This window comes from Dasypus novemcinctus, chromosome 11 (genome assembly GCF_030445035.2).
Source record: "Dasypus novemcinctus isolate mDasNov1 chromosome 11, mDasNov1.1.hap2, whole genome shotgun sequence".
Lineage (NCBI taxonomy): Eukaryota > Metazoa > Chordata > Mammalia > Cingulata > Dasypodidae > Dasypus > Dasypus novemcinctus.
In genome coordinates, this window is record NC_080683.1 from 65,908,270 (window position 1) to 65,915,775 (window position 7,506).

The 7,506-nt window shown below is 36.5% G+C and overlaps 1 non-coding gene across 1 annotated transcript; it reads right to left on the bottom strand.

The window, feature by feature from the left end:
• Positions 1–6,610: 6,610 nt before the first annotated feature.
• LOC111763210 (U6 spliceosomal RNA) lies at positions 6,611–6,715 on the bottom strand. Its single transcript, XR_002796124.1, has one exon. It is a non-coding gene; the product is annotated as a U6 spliceosomal RNA (small nuclear RNA).
• Positions 6,716–7,506: the final 791 nt, after the last annotated feature.

Here is a 7,506-nt window from a genome sequence, read left to right on the forward strand (position 1 = left end):
CTCACCTCACCACTTTCATTTCTATAACCTGAAATAAGTTACTTAAATTGTCTGTGTCTCAGTTTCCCCATCTGCAAAATGGATCTGATATAAGTGTCTGGAACATAATAAGTGTTTTGTTAAATAACTTTAGTCTAATATTTTAAATTGGGTGTGTTGCAATGCTTCTTTACTTCTACCACAGATACATTAAGTTTAAAGCTCAGGTGTATTTTTTATCTTTTTCCCTCTGTACCACCACTTTACAATATCCTATTTTGAGAATTTATATAGCATTTTATTCCACACAGAATATATTGCTACAGTGCAAATCTCTTTCATAAATGTAAGACATATTTATAAAGACCAAACCATAAACAACCTTAGAGTGCCTACTTTAAATTTAATAAAAAAATTACATGGGAGTCTGGTTTGGATCCTTATCTCTGTCCCATTCCAAACATTACTCCCAAGTTGATGTCATTTATTCCAGATGGCATTCCTTTGTTGATTCTACCATCTCTGGGCTCTGATGCTAATGTGGCTCCAAAGAGAGGAAATATAAAGTTGCTTTTATACAGACGCTAGGGCCACAGGGTCTGCTGTCTTGTTCTCTCTTACCCTCATGAAACTTGAGTTCTGCCCTGGACATTTCTTTTACCAAGGCTAGGTACCATTTTATGGCTATATGAAATTTCTCATCTCAATTATTTATTTGTCTGGATCATTTCTTACAGCCTGCTACTAGATTTCCTAGACCTGTTTCCTACAAGGATATCCACTTGATACCAATGTCCTGATTTTCTTATGTCCCCTCTATTCCATGCTGTCAATCTCTCCTGATGCTCTGTTTCCTTCCTAGATGTCCCTCCTTAGATAGCTCTGGGTTTCCCTATCTCCTCTGGAACACTTGTCTGCAATGTTTTTCACTACTCTTTTAACCACTGCCAGAAGCTTATCAACTCAGGTCCAGTTCTGTTCATTTCCACAAACACTTAAGTAATGTTATATTATCTCTAGTGCCAGCAACAGCTCTCCTTGACAACTTTTTAAATAAAAACAAAAATATAACTTACTAGTTATGGAAACTGAAACTTGGAAATGTTCAGTACTTTTTAAGTTATACAAATCAACATTTCACTTATTCTTTCTTTCTCAGATCTTATTCAATATTATTCTGATTTATCTATCAACACATCACTGTATGGACAGTTTGAACCAGGCTGAATAATCACTTATTTTGTAATTATGTATTTTATTTTGTAGACAATAGGTTGCAACTAAAGGTTTTTGAGCAGAAAAATAATAGGACTAATATTGCATTTCTGGATATTAATTCAAGGTAAATTGAAGGTGGTGGGGGAGGTGGAGGGTAGCAGGATATTGTAATGGTCCAAGTCAGAGAAAAAAAGTCTGGACACAGAGCAATATCATTAGGGACTCAAAAGGAATAAAATAAATAATGTAGAACTCTGATGCCCTTTGGCATGAGCGAGAAGATAATACATGAAAAGGATTGCCAATAATAATTATAGGTTATCTCCAATTGCTTCTCCCCAAATTATTATATTGTTGAAACCTACTAAAATATGCTGTTTACGGGTTTTTTGTTGTTTTGTTTTTACGATAAACAAGATATTAAAGCATCTGTTTAAATTATTTCAGATCCTGGAAGTAAATCTTTGGGAAAGGTATTAGGAGTTCAAAGAATTACTGAATAATTAAAGAGTCCAGGTAAGCATTTATCTAGTTTTTGTGGCTTTGCAGAATGCATGATCTCATTCTCTGATTAGTTTCAGTGCAAGACCCTAAGGTCAGTTAAATCATCACCCTATATATTTTCTCTTCTCATCTTTGTACAATTGGTTCCTGCAGTTTTGAATGTCCTTGATCTCCTTTTACACTGACAAACTTACTTATTGTAAGACCCAGTTCAAATGCTAGCTCATCTATGAAACTGTCCCTAATGACCTGTATATAAGTCCTTCCCTTGGTGGTCACATAGGATAAAGAATATTCATTTATATTGCCATTATGGCTTCTGTCTAGTTATATTATACTTGCTATATATCTCCCTATGAGATTCTATAATCTTTGAAGATGTAGAGAATGCTTTAACCATCTTTAGTTTTCCTTTTGCCATGTATAATCTTTGAGTCTGAGTAGGAGGGCGAAAACAAATGGAAGAGAGATAACTAATTTTTTTGAACTTTGTGCATACTAGTTATTTTTATAGGTAACAAACAAAATTTGTGGTCAAATTTGCTTAATTACTGATTTATGGGGCAATGATACATTTTGTATTTGAATACCTCTGTGCGCTTCAGTTTTCCAAATGGCCCCTGATTAGATTATTAATTTATGTGACCAACCTGGTTTCCATGGGCATTTGAATTAGTAACAATTGCTTTACATGTATACAACTAGGACTTGCAGTTCTGAGAAAAAAACTGATTTATTGTTTCAGTTTTATAGATGAGGAAACCAAAGCTGCCAGACTAATTTTCTCACCATCAACCTATTAATTGATAGAGCCCTTTCCAAATGACCCAGTTAATGACTATTAATTTTATATGCTTTTGTAAACATCATTTGTATGTTTACAATATTTGTGACTTTCTATTTTTTAATGAAATCATTAATTTCAGAAAGTTTTAACTACACATTTACAATATAACTGGAGAAATGGAAGCTTATCACCACACAAAATTTTATTCCACCTGGTTGATACATACAGTCATCTGATACTTACAGCTAGATAGCAACTAGCTAGAAGAGAACTCTGACCATTATCAAGATATGGAGATAGGGTTTAATTTCTTATGTTTAATTTTTATGGAGAAAATCAACAAGATTGGTTGCATAACTATGGTCTGTGTTCCATAGGAGTTTTATCAGTAGTCACTCTTTCATAACATACGATGTGAAGAGTGTCAGCTGTAGTAGCAACAGTCACACGTTTGGGAAAACAAGATACTCTTGGAAACAATACCACAATTAAAACTGGAAGATGTGAAGGGCAAGATGGTGGTTGATCTCTGCCTGGTCTCTTCTTCCCTTCCTAGCTTCTAGTACTCTCTCTCCTGGAATAGGGCTCCTTTCTTTCCTGAGTTTTCTATATCAATCTCAGCTGTTCTGGTGTCTTCCCAAAGTCAGCGGTAAACTATCAGAACAGCCCATCTCTCCCCAGGCTCCCAGGATAAAAAATGACAGTGCTCTCTCTCTTCCTGTATGTTCTTTTGAGTGAATGTCTGTTTATATGAGACCCACCAAGTTGGTGGGGACTCAAACTGAGTCATACCATACTGACATGGTCACATCAAAAACAACCTAACTCAGGCTTACCAGGTAATCCAATCAAAGAAACTGCTGAATTTAATGCAATCAAAGGGTATCATACCCAGAGGAATAGATCAACTTACAAACAGAATCTTTCTCATTTTGGGATTCATAAAAAAATCTCAAACTGCCACAATGAGGAAGTTGATTTCAGAGAAGCACAGCTGCACATATATATGTCTTCTAACATGTGGGGCCCAATATATGGTGTTAGCATATCCGTGTTGTAAATCTCCCAATTTCCAAACTCTCCAGGAAATACAGCTTCACACAAATATCATATATAAGGGAACTGTTTGTGGAAAGGGCCATGATATTAGATTTCATTTGATACCTTAAGAATGGAAACATAAGCATCAGAGAGCAACAAGTTTCATAAACTCAAATAAATAATCAGTGTCATCAGAAAGAAGAGAGAGGGCCATAAACTACAATTCTTTCTTTCCTTTGGTATCAGCAGAAATTTCCAGGAGGTCATAGAAGGTAGACTAGCATTTGAATTAATATTGTCAAGAACTTTAGTGGCAAGAGGATCCACAGCAAATCTGGGCATTAAAAAATAAACAATGCCACCCCTTAAAAGGAAATTTTGAAAGATATTAGAGGATAGTCTATGCTTGAGTAAGAAAAACATCTAGATTATTTACTAACTTATTTATTTTGGAAAGGATGTCAAACTAGATTAATTTACGTCGGTAAAATTTCTGAGACTTTCAACTGGAATTCCTAATTACATTGGAGTTCAAAGTAAATGATGATGATCCATCCAATTGAAATAAAACAAAGTCTTTTTCAAATTGGAAAGACTTGACTGCAAGCAGTTAAAGGCTGTATCAGTAAACGAATTGTTATTCTCATCAGGAGCAAATAAGTACTTTGAACTGAGGGCAGAGGGCAAAATATAGTTGAACAGACTAAAATACTGACCTCAATACACATCAATCGATAAAAATAGAAAGTGTTTTATCTCTCTGCTTCTTTTAATAACAAGGATCAGATCAAGCAAAAGGCTTCCTTTGCTCTACGGCTCCTTAAATCAAGGACTTCAAAGAATTTAAATCTCTGCTCACATCATTAAGTGAATATAGGAGATCTCTAAGTGGGCTTCAGCTTCAGAGGCCGTCTGTCCCTTTGTCCTTGATCAGCCGGTGAGTCCTGATACTATTTGTCTCTGTCAAGCCCATGTATCTCAGCACCTGCACTCCAGAGGACCTGCATGGTCCATGTTTCTGGGCTGAAGGGATGTTCTTCAGAGTATTCAGTACTGTGAGCTTGACAGGTTTGCCCTTTTGACAAGGTGAAAGAGGTCATTATATCCACCGGTGGGATCCACAAAGCAATTCTTAATGTGGCTTGAGCCTATATTTTTATAGTTGCACATCAGGGATGCTGTGAACACAGAGAAATCCTGTAAACAGTGTGGACTTAAACATTTTTTTTTTCAAAATATAGCTGTCAACAATGTTTGTGTTTTTAATTACCCACAGCACTATGTCAGCAACACTAAATATGTATTTTACTGATTTATGTGAAAATGACAAAAATAATCACTGTATTGTAAGTGCAATTCTCAGGAGATATTCAGTTGGAAAAATAGCATATATTAACAAAATGACTATTCACTGTCTAAGTAACTCCTAAAACAGTTAAGAAATGTAAACAGAATAAGGTAGGGAATTTTTTTTCCAGAATCATTCTTAGAATATAATTAATTTCTCTAATTTCTCTCAATGATTATTGGAACATGTTTAATCTTTGAAATAAATAATTTAATCATTGGCATAATCTTTACCCTGCCTAAAAGATTCATGATGTAATGAGGAACAGAGAGGGCAAAGGAACAAAATTAAAATAATTTCATAACATTTGAAAATCATTATTTTGTTCAGCCTGCTATCCCAGTAGTCAAAAAGATATATTAATATTATTGTGTGTGGAAAATAAAGAAGTGTGCCATTGAAATAAATTACCCAGTTTGGTTTTACTAAGAGGTATTAGCATGATTCTAAGTGGCTTGCATTAATGCAAATGCTATTTCTGAATATACATGTGCTTCAATAATATGCAAACAGAAAGATTTTCCAATAAACCGCTGACATCTTTTCCAGTGATTCCTAAACTAGTCTTTCTATACTGTTGCATGGAGTATTTATATTTTTCAAAGCTCTGCTGTAGTTCCATTAGCATTCCACAAAATTTGTATAAAGAGGCCAAGGCATCCTTGCAGTTCCTTCTGCATCAGGTTTGAAAATCTCTCAGACACTTGCTTTGGCCACAAAATACTGCAAAAAGGGGGATACCTGAAGTAATTAAATTGGGTATCCAAGAGGAATATTCTTTCCTGCATTATTTTGGGAAGACCTGGAAGATTGTAATTTACTGACGTGTGTATTTGCAGAGAAGACAGCACTTCCAATGTGATTGCTAATTATATCTTCAACAGCAGAAAAGCCTTCAGGATAACTCTCAGATAAGTATTATAACCTTTTCTGAGGGTATCCTGAAGAAACTAAACTATTTCTGCTCTTCTTCTCTGCCTCCTCCTTTTCCCTAGTTTTTCTCTTCCTCTTCTGAGCTGACTCCCCTTCCTTCTCTTATCTTCCTCCTCCTCCCCCTTCAATGAACCACCATCCTTGAAGCTTTCAATGGATTAACTGAAGGTATCACAAGTGTACATGGAAATTAAAATGGGTTCCACATTCTAAAAGACAGATCATAATGAATCTAAATCATAAAAGGAAATGTAAACTCAAGTGCATGATCTCCTACCTTCTGCAATTGTCATAACTGAGGCATCTGCACAACATTGATGTGAAAAAAGAACTTTTTTTTTTACTAAAGTGAAAGTTTAATTCTAAGCATATTTCTTTGAAAATATGCTTCTTGTTCTTTAAAAAACTGTCAAAATCATAAAAGGCAAAGAAAGACAGAGGAACTATTCCAGATTAAAGGTGACTAAAGTGACATGACACCAAATGCAATGTATAATACTGGGCTAGATCCTGGATCAGAAAAGCCTTTAAAACTCCATTTTTCTAGGCTTATGAGGAGTAAAGTTTCTAATAATGTTAAGGCCCTTTTTATATACCAACACAGTGCTTCACAAGAACGATGTTTAGTGAGAATGATTTTAAAAGCTGCTAGGCCCATAAAACACAGGGATATACATTTTGAAGCTAACGAAGCAGAGGTTTTATTTAATTTTTCTATAACTGAAATTAATGGAGCTCACAACCCCTGTTTTACACTGGTAGAAAAAATAAATCAGACAAATTCAAGGTAATCCATTCATTTCTACTTTAGCACTATGACTTTTTTTGTGTGTCTTCCTTGTGCGGGGACCATGCTAATCTCGGCATCGTTCCAATTTTAGCGTATGTGCTGCCGACGCGAGCACCTTTTTTGACAAATATTGAATTAAATTCAGGATTTCCCTCCTTAAGCTGCCGGATTCTCTTCTTCCTTGAAGATGATTCAACTTCTGGGAGATATACAAGTCTCCCTGATATTAGCAGATGGGTATTTGGACCACAGGCTCTTGTGCGGGTCTGTGCTGTTTCATGTTGGCATCTGCTGCTGCTTCCTGGGCTCCCGACCCCGTCTCAAGTTCGGGGAATCTTTGTATCTTCACTCTCTCCATTCCCACCCCACCCAGTCTTTAAATCCTAGTCTCTCTGAGCGTCATTTAACCCCCACCCCTACTCTTTAGTGGTTTGGGAATTCCTTGAACCACCTTCAGAAAAGCGGGCATCTCTGCACTGTCGTGAGCTCTTCTGATGAGCCCTTCAGGCTCCATGGAATGACCCTCAGCCCTGCAGCTTGAAAGTGAACCCTGAGAGACTTGGAGCCCCTTATCGGTCACCTCTTGAGGAACAAGGTAGAAGACAGAGCTGTTCTCAGAAATTCTGAAACTAATTTGGTGTTTGCCAGGAAAACTTTCATACTGCCTGTATCAACCTCCTTGGACAAGACCCTGAGGAGGGGGCATGGGACCTGAAGGCTCAGAAGGTGTCTAAAACCTCATCACAGTACCCCAAATCCTCTTCCTTCCTCCCGCCATCTGGTTGAACATTTGCCACATTTCCCAGCGAAGGGAAGCCTGTTCTGATGCCTTTTCCTGCATTCTCTGTTGCTTTATGGTAAAATTCATATCCTTTGTGCTCTGTTTCTCTTGGCTTTGGCTCATGG